Source organism: Oreochromis aureus, linkage group 22, assembly GCF_013358895.1.
Source record: "Oreochromis aureus strain Israel breed Guangdong linkage group 22, ZZ_aureus, whole genome shotgun sequence".
NCBI classification, from domain to species: Eukaryota; Metazoa; Chordata; class Actinopteri; order Cichliformes; family Cichlidae; genus Oreochromis; species Oreochromis aureus.
In genome coordinates, this window is record NC_052962.1 from 10,095,173 (window position 1) to 10,113,095 (window position 17,923).

Consider the following 17,923-nt stretch of genomic DNA (forward strand, 5'->3'; position numbering starts at 1 on the left):
GATTTCACTCAAAAATGTCTTTTTAATGATGCTGCAAAGGAAAAGCAGACTTCCATTTTAAAGAATACATGAAATCAATGAAGCATGGAAACAATCAGACAGAAAATAGATGGTACCAAGTGGGAAAAGCTACTGAAGGAAAAATTGAAGAGGCACACTGAGAACATTCGAGTTCAATTGGTTCAAGAGAACACAGTGAACCACAGGATTTATCCAGTTCAGTTCAATTTGATTGAGGCAGTTTGGGACTTTGTCATCTACTTCTTTTTGTCCAGTTGTGTCTCCACTTTTATATTTCTTTTTTTTTACTTGTTCTGGTTATCTTTGAGAAACAAGAAAACCGATATCAAACTGTAATAGAAACTACTATTATAGCCACACAAACAAATCTTAGAAAGAAAAAATAACAGAATAAGTGTAACAGCTTTCAGCCTTTGATACTTTCTGCTGTGGAGGATCATCCATCCACCTAGACTGAGTCATACAAATGCATTTAGTTGTCTGCAACACAGAATGACTGCAGCATTAATGGGACACTATGGATAAAGACTAACGGTAAACAAAGTAAACATTCATATCAGTTGTCATAGCTCTAAATAAAACTCTTTTTTGCAGTCCGTTTGTGTTAAAGCAGAGGTGGACTATTCATTTTCCCAAAGAGCCACATCAGAAACTGGGACTGTTGTGGAGGGCGGCACCAGTATGTTTGAAAAGAGATGTAATTATTACTGAACATAACTGAGTTCAGCTTATTGGCACGAACCTTCACAACAGTCCCAGTTTCTCAATAACTAATAAACTCAGGCATTCCCACTCCCTGGACTTTGGTTTCATGGGAGTTGCTCGAGAAGTAGTCCAGAATGAATGTGGTTTGATAGGTTTGTAGCTTAAACCCATTCGTTGGAACGTTGAAGACAATGTAATTACACAGCAAAAGCATTGAACACCAAGCAGAGCTCTTCTTGATACTCGTATATGAGGGAGACCAACTGGACAAACGCCGTTCCTTAGCTTGACCCCAGTTGCTCTCGTCCGCTCCCTCGTAACACTGCTCTTTTATTGAGGTTACATGAATATGCATAGGTTCATTAACATACGACGTATACATACACACAAAGAGTACCTTGCCTGTGCGTTGTGTAAGTGTGTGTGTGTGTGTGTGGGGGGTCAGAGAGTGACCCCATAAAGACTTCCCTAAACCTGCTGGTCTGGAAGTCCAACAGTTCATCTAAACAAAAGGCACTACAACTAACATAGACTCGTTTATCCTACCATAAAACAATAAGAGAAGGTACGATCTCTCCCATGCTCCCAGAATGTGGGTGTGAAAGCCAGAGTGCTCTGGAATGCACACAAAGTTTGCAGACTATTAAGGATCAAACCTCTACCAATCTACAACTAATTATAAAATTCTAAGCATATATGAGTAGATATTTCTAAGCATAAATGACAATCATCAATACAAATCCAACATGGTTCTACGGGGCTTTCGCCCCCAAATTTTGTGGGGTATGTTTTTTTCGTCTGGCAACAGGTTTTTAATTGTAATGAAATACCTTTTTTGTAAATATTAGGGATGTCACAGAACCATGAGCCACTTTAGGGCATCCACCTTAGTAGTCCCTTTTAGTCACCATAACCAGCTGCTTCTTATGCACACATGAGAGTTTCTGTTGTGATTTCACTGTATTTCCTACATGTAGTTACAATTTCACCAAACCTCAAATGAAGCTGTGACCACAGGAAGCATTTTGGAGGGAGATGCAGACCAGAGACAAAAGAAATTAATTGAAGTTTGACAACTTCAAGTTCAACTATGGGTAAAAAAAAAAAAAAACACTGGTACAGCAGGCCTCAAAATAAATCTTTCTCAGCTTCAAGACAGCTGAAGTAACTACCAATGAGAACAGATATGAAAGGGTAGTTAATACACTATACTATTACCTGGGCTATCCGGTCTTTAAGTGATGACGTATGAACCCTGCTTCTGTGTTCAAACTACTTTGTGTTTACTAAGGCTTTTGTGCTTTTGACATGTTTTAATGCTTTGTATCTTGTTCTATTCATTCTGAACAAGCCCCTAAAAAAGTCAGCGATCACTGTCGGCCTTTCTCAGTTTTTATTACCGCTGTTCATTTCAAAGCTCAGTTTTTAAAATTTCACGATGTAACTACAGCCCAGCCCATGCAGCAGTATATTCATTACTAACCTCGTATTTTGGATGGATTATCTCAGTTGTCTCCTGACTGAAGTTTGGTCCGTTCACAGCATCCTGCCATGCGATTACATTTGTCCCTAACCATTGGAGAACCCTCACGTTAACTTTTATCAAGTGGAACAAAGTTAGCGTTCATCCTCCAGCTTCACAGTGTTTATATTATGCTAACCATAGCTGTGTAGCTAGCCACCATGTAGCACATCATAATATACCAGCTAGCCCAACTTCAGTAACTCTACAAACGTCAATGCTGTTTGGTTTTCTGTCTTCATTTTTGTCTGAAGACTGGATAGTGCCTCTGGTGACTAACCGTCATGTTCAAAGAGATGTGCAATTTGCAAATCACTCACTGTGTTAACTGACTAATTGGCATACATTAATTCAGTTTAGTTTGTTTGTATAACACCAAATCACAACAAGTTCAAGGCTTTTTATTTTGTATGGTACAGACCCTACAGTAACAGAGAGAAAACCCCAACAATCAGATGACCAACTATGAAAGGCACTTGGTGACAGTGGGAAGGAAAAACTTTCTTTTAACAGGAAGCAGAATTAGGATCAACTGCTCCGTCCAGTTTCTATACAATGGGGTTGATGTTTAGTGGACTGGCTCACCTAAAGTACATGGAGTCTGCACAGAATATAGATAAGATGTTACTTTCTTGTCAGTCAGGTCATTTGGATAGTGCATTAGGCTGTTAGTTTAGATTATCATAAGTACTTTAAGAAGAAGGACAAATAAGATCAATGCTCAGCCTTTAAAACCAGATTTATTTTGTGGTTCTGGGAGATCGGAAAATTTGTTATTGGAGGACAATAACACATTACACTGGAAATCCTGCATTAGAATGGGGCCAAGATGTGTTGAAAACCTGGTCAGAAGTTTTCCAACCTTCAAATGCAATGAAAAAACGCTGAGGTATTCATGTTAAAAAAGGAGAATAGCTTTAAGAAAAACAGACTTGCTCTTTTAAGAAAATACTTGTGGCAGGAAAAAAAAATGTTCACACAGAATGACAGTAATTGCTATTTGTTATTTTCGTCTCTGCTGACAGTGAAACATGTAAACATGTCTAGTCTCTTTCCTGCAATAAGTAAAATATTGTTTTTTGAATTTCCTCTCACCAGCATTTCATAAAAAATAGACCATGTAAAACTGGCGTCTGTTGAGTTACTTCATTGTTCTGAGAGTGACAGGTAGACAGGGAGTCATTTTTTAAAGAAATGTTTGAAAGTGATTTTTAAAAGAATGCATATTTTAAATATCCATATTCTTTTGTTGTAAATGTGTCTTTTGGCTGTCAGGAATTACTTTCATAGCTCTCTTATTTATGCTGAAATTTTAACTGACAAGCATTTTTTTTTTTCCTTTTTGTTCAGTTGTGGATACATCTTGTGAAACAAAGCAGACATTATTCTGGGCATTTTTATGAAATCATATCTCATTTTCTTTCCTTTAACTCACTTTGTTTGAAGTCCCTGACACCTGCAGGAGCAAATAAGTCAAAGACGGCCTTACTGATCATGTTTACATTGAACTGAGATGGTTTGTGGGGGGTTTGGTTTGTTTTTTCCTGGGGCGGATATAAAGCTTTTTTCATTTATCCCCAGTCAAGTTCAGGAGGAAAAGGACAATAGATCTTGCATTTTCTTTGTTTTTCCGAGTGTCCTGACAACACGCTGCACCAGTACATCCTCTTAGGTGACAGTGTCATCACTGTGTTAGCCAAAGCAAAATATAGTAGCAAATAAGAAGAAGAAGAAGAGAAATACTTTCTTTATCCTATTGTTCTAATTAATTAATTATCCTAAAATTCATCCTAATTAATCAACAATTATTTTATCAGTGAATGTTCAGTTATTTTTATAATAGATGTGTGTTGATGTTCATGGACAAAACTATTAATAATCTGACTGTTGACTCTCAAATGGATTGATTAATGGTACTTTGTTTATGCACGAACATCCATCCAGCCAATTTTTTTTATTATTAACTTCAGTGTCGCAGGGGGACTGATACTAACATTTCATGTAGTACCGATTTGTACCACAAGGTGGTGAAGAGAGTCAATGTAACCCTTACAGTTTTGGGGGGGTTTTTTATGCTCGCTGTCGCCCCCTGGTGTTGCATGCTGATTTTGACGTTGTGGCTTCATTCCTGCACCTCTCAATTTTTGTAACCTGGTGCATTGTGATGTGGGCACTGTTGCTTGAAGACACAAGTGTTTTTACCACTCGTTCCACTACAGAAGCTTGGATATACGGAGGGATCTGTCCTTCCTTCCACTTTTGACTTCTTCTGAGTATTGTCTGAGTAGCGACACCTGTCATGTGTATTTATTGTGTGAGTGTCGCCTTCTCCTGTTTTTCAGGTTTCATGTATTTAGTTCTGCATAGTTTAGGTTTTATGTTAGCTTTCGTCATGTTAGTTTTGTTTGTCACCAGCCACACCTCGCTTTCTGTTAAGTCTGTCAGTCCCACCTTTTTTGTCTGCATTTGGGTCCACGCAAAAACTATACTTCAGGTGGTACTTGCAAAAAGTACCTTTAAGGATGTGGCAGCTCTCTGGTGTAGGGGTTCTTCTTCTGTGGTACACCCCGTAAAGTAAAGGAGCAACAAAAAGTACCTTCCTTAAAGTGTGTCCCATCCGTCCATCGCCTTCAGCTCTCAAGTCAGGTCCGGGTGGGAAGTGGGTTAAATTTGCACTATAAAAAACATTAACAAATCCATCAGAAAACCTCTGATTCCTAAATAGAAAGTAAGTTTGTGTAAAAACTTCAAGGTAAAATCTGCCCAAATCCACCCTGTATTTCCTTGAGAAGCATCCTATCCCCAAGCTTCAAACTCTTAAATTCTGGGTCAGTCCTTGATTAATTCAGCTCCTGTGATGTTATTGCTAGTGCATTAAATACAAAGCAATATGAATTTTCTACCACTCACTTACTGAGCCTCATGGATACTGTGGTATGTTTGAGCTGCCCAGCCAAAATGAAACATGATCTTTCTGAAACAAAGTTATGGCTGTGATTACATTGACTATAAAATCTTTATATAATCTAGTCGAGCTTTGTGTTTCTATCTAATTTAAATTTGAGGATAGTTGGTTGCATGGAGGTTGTTAGGTTGTCATATTTAACAACCTAACAATTCTGGATTCAGACTCAAGACACTCTTGATAGTTTTAAAAGATAAATTAAAAGGCAACCAGTTGTCAAAAAGGAGCAAGTGTGATTTTTCAGACTTTGTTGTGACAGCAGCAACACAACAAGGAGCTTTGGAGGACTGAGTGACTGAGGCTACGTCCACACTAATGCGTTTTCGTTTGAAAGCACGTCATTTTCTCTCCGTTTTGGCCTCCCGTCCACACTGAGACGGCGCTTTCCTCAAGGAAAAACGCAGCGTTTTGAAAACGCTCTAGAAAACGCATACATTTCAAAACGCAGCTGTCCCGTCGCAGTGTGGACACACGAAAACGCAGACGTATTTTAGTCATGTGATGCAGTCATGTGACCAAATAAACAACGATAGCGGAGTGCATTATACAGCGGTTGTTTTGATTGCGCTCAAGTTTGACTGCCCTAAAAAAAGATGAATATCAGTTTGTACATGATCCAGATAGCTTTTCTTCAAATTCTTTAATGCTCACTCGCTTTTGCGCATGCGCAGGACTGGAACGTAAGCGTTATCATCCGTTTCAATATGGACGCACAATTCTGTGAAAACGACTGAAAACGCTAGAGTGGACGCGGAGCGTTTTCAGATGAAAACACCGTTTTCAAATCTATCCGGGCTAGTGTGGACGTAGCCTGAGTCAAGTTTCAATTAAGTCCTTCAGGTCGAAATTCCAGAGATGAGTGGTGGAGGAACAGAACAGGTTAATGTGGCTGGATGAGGCTGGCAACTCCATTAGTGGACAGAGTAACAATGATATTCAATGATTAGCAGAAGGATAAGTAGCAAATAAAAAGGGCCTGATTACCACAATCGCAGCAAAGACAGTCTGGAGGAGATCTGCTACACCACTGAAATTCTCAGGTGTGCGAAGGACAATCCAAGCAGAGCATCTCCGCCCATAGGTGGACCCAGAGGCCTCTACTCCACCATTAAAACTCATCAAAGAGATTTTTTCTAAAGTGAGAGAGGAACAGAAAGTAAACATAAGCCCTGGAACCTGCAAAGATCATGACATGTAAGATGCTACGCTCATAGAAACTAAAGTAATTAATGTAAATATGCAATTCAAATCTTTGGACCTTGGCAGTAAACACACAGAGAAAACCAACTATGTACAGGGAAAACAAATATTCAAGCTGAGAACCTTGTTGTGAGGAGATAGTGCTAACGCTGCACGTTTATCTACTCTACTTGAGCACTTAAAGTGCTTTATACAACATGCCTAGTTCACCCGTTCACACTCATATTCATAAGAGCACTTTTGTCTATGTTTAAGTGCTTTCTGTCTAACATCCACACTCCAGTGAACACATCTGGAGCAACTCAGCGCTCAGTATCTTGCCCAAGGATACCACAGTCACCCCAAATAGGGAATTAATAAACTACTAATTTGACCATAGCTTTATAAATTATGCACATTCATTTTTTATGTTCTTTTTTATACCGGCTGAAAATTCTTACCTAATGAAGTTGTATTTGGTCGAACAAAGATTATACTGAACCTTAAAATACACCCTAACCCTGCTCCTTGGGGACATATATGTACCTTTGTGGTGCTTGAGAAAGTTATAATGATAATAATTGTCGAGACAGAAACTGGCTTTTTCTGTACTCTTATTTCAGAGACTGTGGGAATGCAAAGCAAAGAGCTTTGATTGCAGTCGATAACTGTGGTTACGGTTGGGCAGCAAAAGCTCTTAGCACTTTGCGTCTAGTGTTTCAAGCCATTACAGTCTTTTTCTGTTATCATATTAAAAAAAACAGAATGCCATAATCACTGCGAGGTGATGTGCGACACTGAGTGGGAAGCAAATGAAAAATGTTATATTTTCTCCATATATTAATCAGTTATGCAAGAACTAAGTTTCAAAATATGTTGGTGGTACACCATGTCAGGGTTTGGCAGGGCTATAGAAAGAGGTATGAGATCTCTAGTCTGGCATTCGGTAAGATCCCGTCCACATCCACTGCATCCTAGAGGTCCATCCGTAACCAGGCCGGCTTCGGCTAATCCCAGTGTCAGAGTGTTCCACCACTCAAACTCTTTATCTACAGGCTTTGATTACAGACGCTGTCCATAAGTGTGTGATGCAATCTGTGAAGTCTCATCCAGCTATAATAACTGCTGACTTTTTCAACTACAAGGTCACACCAGTGTTGACTTCCTCACTATTTTAATACCACACATTTCCATCTAATTTTGCAAATAATCTAGAAAGCCACCTCCCTGCCTTGTATTTTTTTTTTTTATTCTTAATTTGTACCATGGGATGTATGCCATTTGAATTAGTTTTGCATGATTTGACCTTGAAGACATCATCAGAGCACATGCATACGCACACACACGCACATCATCATCATCTTGATCCAAGCCTCACAATGCCATATGGCTGTGAATGATCAAAGATCCTATATTTGACTTTGAGATTTCTCCAGAGGAAAGCAGCGCTGCATTTGAGAGAAATTCACATTAAAATGTCTCCAGCTGAATCTAATTGCTCCCCAGCTCCCCTCATTTCTTTAAGATGGAGCTCCTGCCATGCTGCTCGTGTGTGGGTATGTGAGTGTGGAAAAAAAACAGAAAGAAGAAGATGGGGAAAGAGGAGCCCTGAGGAAAATTGGCCCTATGGTATGGCGGATATTACATCCCTTAATAAAAGGCTGATGCCAAAGGCACACAAGGACTGGGCAGAAGAAATGGAGGGAGAGGAAACAGAAGGAGAAAGAAAAAAATATCCTCCTTTTTTTTTAGATGACTGTCTGCTATCATCTGGAAGATAGAAAAGTCTAATAAAATAATTAAATATAATCTGGTGCCAGCATCAGACACTGAACTAAAGTCTCTGATGGTGGAATGATTAATTAATTGATTACAGAGCAAACTGCTGCAAAGAAAAGTCAGTGTCTAATGAAAAGGAATGCAGTTATTTATCACACAAGGGGCATCTCAAAGATAATTTTCATCTTCAGAATCATGACAGGGACTGAGAAATGAAGATAATGCATTCAGCAATTTTGCAAATTAAATAATGCCCGCACCTACTTACTGCCAACTTTGGACCAAGTGGTGGGGTCCTTTATGGTACCGTAACAAGTTTTACAAACCGGGGCAGAGGAAAGTCTGAGGCAAAATGTTTTTATGTCGGGATGTGATGCTTTTCAATTTTAGAGGAGCAAAAAACCTCTTCAAAGCTGGTGTTACAGGAGTCTGATCAGTTTTTCGAATCAAATGTTTCGCATCTGTGTTTCACTTGAAACAATGAGACAGCGCAGGTCGTTTTATTTGTTTATTTTTTGCAGGGTTAGTTTAGCTGGAAAAGTCACAGGAGTGTTAAAAAAAAGTTGCAGTATATGATCAATGCGTGTTTGATTATCTTCTTACATTCAGTGCTCATAATTGTCTCCAGAAGGAGTGCACAAGCAAAAACACCTATGGATCAATCAGTCATCAACCCGAGCAAGTCGATATTTTTAATGACTCCTGTATTACATTACTACGCAGCTACATTTAGCTCAAGATTTAGATCACTTTATGAAAAGTTTTGTCTTTAACTGAATGCTTTAAACACTGGTCGACAGATTTTCATGTTTTTCTAGTCAAGGGGAACTGTAGTATTTAGCAATCTTAATGTTTCCTCTAGCACCATCAGCCGACCTGAAACTAATAATGAAACCGCATCAGGTGTTGCCTCTTAATTAGCTGATTTGCACATTGTTAGCTCAACCACGTGGTTAATTAGGTTGCGGACACATGTTAAACATCGCCTGGGCATGTTAGCATGCTGAAGTTGGTATTTATCTCAAAGAATCACTGTTTGAGGTGCTGTGTTCACACCGCTGGTGCAGAGGCATTATCAGTGAAAGTCGGTCATGTGAAGCAGTTATAGTTATTTTTTTAATTAATTACCGTGTAATTACATTTTCCATCAAATGGATGCATTGTCATAAACTTAGAGTTAAAAATTAAAAACATGTAGCAGTGGGCTGGTTTGTGGAAGCAGCCATGTTGCCTGTCATTTTGTATATAGTGGCTGAAGTGAACATCACTGCTTCACCAAATCCTGTTTTATGCATGTCGCTAGAGACTGACCACATATTTGCTACGTCAAAGGCAGAGGAGAAGAGATTTGTTGTGCCTGCATCTTTAGACTCAAGATATGAAGGATACCCTTGTTTTGTCATCTGAGAAGGGGTCTTCTTCATCAACGAAGTAAAAATGTGAAGGACAGGGACAGTTCAACCGCATCTGGATAAAACGTCATCCTCTTCCTCCTCACTGCAAGCCTCGTCTCCTGAGCTGAAGCCAGGGCTCTAACACGTGAAATCATGCATAGATATAACTATTTATTCCTGATATTGTCGCAATTATTTATGGTCACCAGATTAAACATGCAACCCTCCCGTCTCCAGGCAGCTGACAACGAGTCAGCTAAACAACAACATTAGCTGGTTATAAGCTAACATTATGACAGCTAATCTTGAGTGCCCAAAAATTCACACTTTGCCTCTGATGAACAGTTTTCTGTATTAGAGTTTATTTGCTAAGTTCAATAATGTTAGATCCACTAGAGTGGACAGCACACCAACACCAGCTAACAGTGTCAAAAACAGCAGCGCTTATCAACAGAAAAGTTCAGCAATTCCACAGCAACTCACCTCAGCATCTGTATTATCAGACGTAAGCTTCATCAAGTCTTATCAGACTCCATTCACAAAGTTTGACAGCCTCTTCCAGAGTAAATAGGCGTGGGCGCTTCTCACCCGACTTATTAACAGCTCAGTTAAACAGCAGACTGACAGCGTACCCAGATAGAAAAGTGATTCCAGTCTGGAGTCACTTTGCTATCTGGGTACACTCAGTAAAGATGAAGACCAGAGTTTTAACATAAAATACCCCCAAATATTTCATTCATATCCATTTTTTATTCCTTATTTATTGCTCTTTGTTTATATTGTTCAAATATGTTAAAATATAGTTTATACAATTTCTTTTTCTTTTCTTTTTTAACATTAAGCGTACTAAAAAAAATGCTGCCTGGCTGCAACTGCACAGTCAGAATTTAATGTTTTTGATCTCTCTTTGCTGACTAGAGCAGCCACCAAAGCTGCAGTTATGCACTTGAATTTGGAGGGGTAAGAAAATAGAATTCAAGTTAACCACAATCAGCAATTTACTGACATCTAGTGGTGAGATTTTACACACTATACCTTTAACTAACAGTGCAGTATGCTGTTCATCAGTCACATATCTTTCCACATTCATGGAACCACACAATACTAATAAACACAAAGCCTGTTTCATGTTAGTTTTGTGTTACAAAGCCCAACTGTTAGACAAAAATGTGCTATATGTATATAATTATGTGACAAACAGAAAATCCAAGAGGTCTGTGTGCCATTGTTGGCAGGTACTGGTGTCTGTGCAGCATTTTTTGACAGCTTTGAAAAGACTATTAAAAAAGAGTTTCTGGATCTGAGAAGTGAAGCCAGTGCTGTGGTGCTTTAAACATGCATTCTTTTTAATGGCCATCAGGAGTGACTCTGACTACAAAAACAAGTCCAATAGTAGAGAAGTCTGCAGGAAAACAGCACTCGACTCCAGAGACTCAGTACTGGTGTCAATACTGACCTTATTAAGTGAACTGGGTAGTTGCCATGACATGATCTATTGCCATTAAGCTGACAGCTGAGTTCTCACCCAGTGTAATTTGAAATTCAGTGTTTTTGCTCCTATTTACATTCATCAACACTAGCTTGCTATCTCAGAATATACCAATACTAAACCACAGTGAAATATCACTTTAACCCCAACCCCTGGAGTATGAAAACCTGGCCTACTGCTGTCATTTCTAGAAACTACACATTTTAAAGAGTGGACATAGTTTCTGGTTCTGAAAAGTCTGTTGGGAAATGACACTTGGCTTCCTCCAACTATGACCTCAGTGAGCACTTTTCTCTCAATTTATGCTTTCAGTCACTATTTTGAAGTCTTGTTTAGCATAACATGATCTTCATTTTCCAAACTAGGCAGAAAAAGTAATGACATTTGTGTTTGGTCAATTATTTCTTATTTGTAACAATACTTATTGGCAGTAAATCTTACACCACTGGAAAGCCTGTTTGTTTTCTCCGAAATGGAACCACATTTGTAACGAACATATATTTGTGGGTTGAGCAGCAAAGCTGAGCATTCAGGCTGCACCCATAAAGAACTTTAAAGAGCAAATCTTCACTACCAATGCCAACGTCTACTAGTGTCTTCTCTACCTATTGAGTCTTGTTTTGGGCTTTTGGTTCCATGACCGCTCGTTTTGTTTACATAATGAGCCCTATTTATGATCGGCCTACTTTGTGAGTGACAGGTCACTAAGGTACGAGGTGCAACATCCCTTGGTGTTACAGTCAGATCCACAACATGCTTGCATCACCTGGCTCAATAGAATCAACACAGCAACAGCCAAAGTTGAGGCTTCAGAACAGCAGTTCACAAACCAGTGGGTCAGATCATGGTGGCTACACGGCTAACTTTCACACAGTCAAAATTTGCCACCTTCTTTGCAGCACCTCGTTCATTTAAAAGCAACCTCTGTCTAGTTTTGTCTGTGTGCCCTCAAAACACAAGGCTGAGCTTCCTTTTTTTCATGCATTCGCCCACAGTGTTTAATCATACTTAGCGATGACCTTTTATACTTTAAATACATTTATTTGTAATAACTTAAAACCCCGGGACAAATGGGACTTGGATGTGTGAAGCGATGAATCTTGTCCTTAAGCTTATCTACGTTTCCACAACTCGAAAGTCAGACCTTCTTCTTTTTTATATCTGAGAAAAGCCTGCTCACACATTTCTCTGACGTTCTATAATTATTAGGTAATTAGATTTTGACAAACGATTCCAAAGATCTGAAATATGTTACAAGAATGTTTTCCCTCGCTGTAATCAAAACCTATTGTTGGGAATGTAATGAGGCAAAACTGCAGGTAACACACACACAAAGAGACGTGCCGCGGATAAAAGAAATAGCGCACCGATGAGGATCCTGTGTGTCGAGCCTGCCAAGTGTTCACCCATAATTAGGTGGTGATGTAGTGGCTTTTGTTCTCTCTGATTAATTATCAGCAGCTTTCAGAGTATATGGAAACAGCCAATTAACTCTATCCAGGTTTTTCATTCAATTACTCAGATGCGACACGCGAAAGGTCAGCAAAGGTTGGGTTTGGTTTGGTTGGAGTCAAAAGTAAAGAAGAAGAAAGGAACTTTTCAAGCCTCTGAAAGGGCACGGAGGCAATTTTCTAATCCACTTATCATCACTCTGTGCTGTTTTTCCCATTTTCCACTCAATCTGAGTGTTATATCAATAATAGACCGCTTGAAAAACAAGCCGAGGCAGCGCGGCGTTATGCACAGTACAGGAATACATCTAGTTAAGTGACACGCTGTCAAAGAAAATTCAGCCCTTGTTTTTTGAAGTTAACTTAAAAGCCATTTGTCCGCCTTGAACTAAATTGTATTCTGCGGCCATCAATTCCACACGTCCAGCACTTTTGAAAACAACAATTAATATTGTGGAAGAAAGCGAGAGTCAAAAGACTTTTAATTTTATTCAGTTAATTTTGTGTCCTGTCAGAAACTGTTATGCCACAGAAACCTCTGATTGACTGGAGGAGAGACTCCTGGGCTTCAGCTGCAGAGTTAATTAGATAGATTTACTGCAGGAAGGTGATTGTGGCAGACCGAGATGATCAGACTGCTGTCAGGGTCAGTGGTGGTGTTATTTACGGAGAAATGTGTGTGCGCTCACAAGTCTGGCGGTGTGGCCAAGTAGTGCGCCAGGCCCCCTCATTACCTCCTCTCTCCAATCACGGGGTGGATTTATGGCCGCCGCAGGGAGGCTGTGAATCCCTGTAGATAGGCGCTCCGGCACATCCACGGCCATACACATCAACTTTATGGTCAGTCCTTCCCTTCCCTACTTGCAGAGCCGGCCATAGTGGGAGTCGAAATGCTCAATTAAAGCATCCAAGCAAGACTGGAGACTGAATATTTTCAGAACTGGTTGCAGTAACACTTTATAATATGACTCAGGGCGTAATTCCCCCGTAATTTAATGAAATTATTTGATTTGAAATTGCAATGTATTTATATTTACCTACAAATACTTTAAGTAGGCAGACTAGAATAAGAGGTAACAAGTCAGGTTTTTACAGGACACAAATAAACAATTATACTGTAAGTAGTACTGCATAATTTCATGTTAATTTTTCAGAGTAACAAATATTTCCCAATCTTAAATCGTAAGTACAATTGAATTAATGGACTAAGTGGATTAATTTTACCTTTTTACATCTAATATACATCTACATCTAACATTTAATATTCATTATGTTGATGTAAATGATGGATGTTCTATTATTCAGTTGTGCTTTTACTTTACCTGACCTGTTACCTTTTCATTCTAGTGTACCCACCTTTAAGCTTTTGTAGGTAACTATAATTACATTGTAATTTCAAATACAATGTAGTGAAATTCTATTTAGTTACAGTGGAATAATGCCCTTAGTTGCTGTATTATAAAGCTGTTACATTTCCTGTAGAGGGTGTACGACAGGAAGGTACGTTGAAAGAGTTTGCATTTCGGGGATTATAAATTTAAAGTACTGAAAGTGTTGCATTGTAAATAAACAAGGAATTGATGCGGTGGAATTTCCCTGGACAGTCGAAGTGTTTACAGCACCTCGCAGCAGAAGACCTAAAAATAAAGAGAAGTCCTCCGATACCAATGGCAAGGTACATAAAAGCACTTTGACTTAATAGGCCTTATTGAGCCGATTCGATTGGGCTAAAATTGGCTTGTAAGGTTTAAAGAGTAGAAAGGAAGTCCTTCCAAGCCACGTGTTCATCAATTACAGTGAGTGTACAATAATTGTGCCATATTGATCTCGTTGCTTCATCTACTCCGCTGGCATCACTAAGTTTTGTCCTGATGCAACACTATCTTGGCCCACCCCGCCCCACCCACCCGCCTCTGTCTGTGTCTCTCTCTCACTCACTCTTTGGCATCAAGCTTGTATTACATGCAGCCACCTCAGCCCACGCTGTGACATTGCTGCACCATTTCACAGGATCATTTATCTCCGATGATGAGCCATCCAGCAACCAAGCGCAACACAGTGACTGGGATGCAAATGAGGAAGGGTGCAGTGAGGGATTTTGGGTCCCTGAAGAACATTCGTTGGGGTGCACATTAGGGATGCAAACTAATATTTGACTGGTATTTAACATCAGTATTATTGTCAGTAACGACCTTATTAAGTTAACTAGGAAGCTGGAGTTGATGTGACCTGTTGCCATTTAGATGAAGTTCTCAGTTCTTAGTCAGTGTCATTTGTCACTTTTTATCAGTTACCTTCACTGACACTACATCGCTAACTTCAAAAACTGTGTAATTCGGAAATCCTGGTCTAGTTACGTAGTGACTGCAACATAGACTGTACATAAAAGATGAACGTTGAATCTCAAAAGTCAAGCCAATGTGGAAGTGCCTTAAACCTGGTTATTTGTATGCTTTGCTGTCTTTTTTTTCCTGAGCCCCTCTTCTGTGGAACTAGCTCCTAGTTTGGATTCGAGGTACAGACAACATCCATACTTTTAGGATTATGCTTAAAACTTTACTGTTTGATAAGGCTTATAGTTAGAGCTGAATCTGGTGACCCTGAACCCTCCCTTAGTTACACTCCAATAGGCAGTTTTTTCTTCACTCACTCACTCTTTTCACTCTCTATACACCTCTGCATTTAATCATTAGTTATTATTAATCTCTGGCTTTGTTCCACAGTGTGTCTCTTGTCCCGTATTCCTCCCCTCATCCCTGACTGCTCGGAGCAGGTTGGTGCCCCAACCTGATCCTGGTTCTGCCAAAGGTTCCTTCCTGTTAAAAGGACGTTTTTCCTTCCCACTGTTGCCAAGTGCTTATTCAGAGGAGAGTAGTGTGATTGTTGAGATTTTCTATGTACTATTGTAGGGTCTTTACCTAACAATATAAAGCACTTTGAGATGACTGTTGTTGAGATTTGGCGTTACATAAATAAAACTGAATTGACTTGAATTAAACCAGCACTGGCATATAATGTTCATGTCCCTTATTATGCAATCCAGCATACAGAAACCCACAGAAAAACCTCCCCATGTGATATGTTGACAGGTCTCACTGGATTGTAGCTTAAAACAATTGGATTAGAGCAGCAGGACATCTCAGGTAGTGACTTAGATGCAATGTGATTTCCCACCTAATCTATTTCTCTTAAATGAAAAATGCCATTGTTAGCTTCAGGTGTGTCTCTGTGACTCTTTTATCCAGCGAGGTAAAAATTATATATCAGTGTTGAAATATTTCCCACAAATCTCCCTCCCTGACACACGGGGAGTGATCGAATGAGCCACAAGAATATTCAAAAATCATATAGTCAGCAACTTACTTATCGGCCCCGCCACCTGGTAGATGTCAGAAAGTGAGCAGAAGACAGGAGGATGGAGAGAGCGAGGGAGAGGGGCCCTTAGTCGTCAGATTAAAAAAAAGTATGGAATGGACGGCGCTGAATGGATTTTCAACACTATATTATGAAGATATATCTCCTCTTTTCCATTCAGAGCCCACATGCACTGACACACCGCTCTCTCCGCACACTGTCCTCCCCACGGCGTTATCTCTCTCAGCCTTTATTACTCTCGCACAAAGCGTTCAGCACCGAGCCTTGCAGATGTTCTCTTCCACGGGCGGCCCGACCACATTCTCACATTTCAGCAAACTAGCCTTATTATCATATTTGCCATAATTGAATTAAGGAGCGGTTAAATTGGCCGTATTTGCACAATCAAATAAGCACAATCAAAACTAAACTGCTTTTGACGCCTCATAATTGAGTTTTTGCTCTGCCAACATGCTCCTTGATGTTATTAGCCTCTTTGTGTGAGACATATTATTTTTGTCTGGGCGGACTAAATGCACAAAGGGATTTTTTTTTTTACTGCGTGCCTCTTGTTGCAGTATCCACCTGCAGAGATCTGAGTCCTGCTTGATGTTTTATCATGGATAGACTGCCAGGAGCATGATGCAGAACAGAGCAGACTTTTTTTTTTTTTTGCCTATGAAACCTCTCCACTGGATAAAGTACAATCTGCTCGCAAATGAAAAGGATTTCTGTCAGCATTCAGCATACAAAGAGGTGAAGATCTGTACACAGAGGTCTTTTAACTGTCACCAAAACAGCCTCTGTAGATGAAATGCAACACAGTACACTCTGCAGCTTCTTTGCAGATACAAACAGGAGAAAAAAAAACATTTTAATTAAATCTACACTTAATCAACATCTCATTGTCGCGCTCATTGAGCTGTTGCCCACATTCCTAATTTTCCTTGTGCATTTTCTCAATATTGCTGATTCAGTCTGGATAGATAACAACCAATAATAAGGCTGGAAGGACGGGTCCTTCTGTTTTTTCATTTAGATGTCCCCCGCCTCACTGTAATTTAGAACATTTTGAATTTGGATGGGGAAAAAAATAATGTATTGATTACAGTGCTTATTATGTCTCCATTAGGAAGTGATAGTGAGTGGGAGACTCCAGCAAAATGTGACCGTTCCCCGTGTACCGCCGTTTAAAATCCTTCAGTTATACGCCTTGCTTTGCTCTCATGATTCCATTACAGAAGCTCTCCTTACGCTGTGGCATTGACTAATGGATAGCCTTTGCTTCTGTGTGAAGTGTAGGCTGCTGTATGATGTGCTTCAGCAGGTCTAGAAATGAGAAAGGTAAAGAACTCATAAAAGAGACCCTGTAAAATCAGACTCGATGAGCCCTGGCTACAGCCCCGCGGACTGGATCTGAGAGCATTTCAGTGCTGACTCTGTAGCACAAATTGGTCCTGTGTGTTTGTGTTATTTGATACCAGTTGAGAGCTGCTATCCAGCCGGCAGTTGTTTCATCTCTGCGCCAGCACACCTGCTGAAGGCTGTGAATTCTCAGCCCTTATGGTTCGGCCGAGCGGAGCTCAATCCGGAGCCCGTGGATACACTGAGAAAGCGTGGAATCTATGAACAATATTTGCTCACAGCTGCTAAGAAATTGTAATCATGGGAAAGTATCTCAGTTGTGCTACAGCTGACTTGACCTCCCCCGCCCTTTCTAATAGTGGAAAAGAGCAAGCCTGGCAGCAGCAATTACTTCTCCTTTATTTGTACAACATTGCCCCCTAAAGTCTTTTCCTGGTGTATCTCCGCAGGCCCCCTCAGGGGCCGTGTCAGGAGGACACTGCATCACAATATAGTGCAGTAATTTACCACCACTTGCTCCCAGCAAATTGACCGTGGATGAACCTCACCTGTATTACTCTGTCACATTCAATTTAGGGAAAACACTGGGGAAGCACGGCGGGTCAAATAGCATTTCAAAACTAGAGAGGGATATGCAGATCCAAGAGAAATGGAGCTACCTGAAACATGCCAGGGGGTATGTAAAATAGATACAGATGT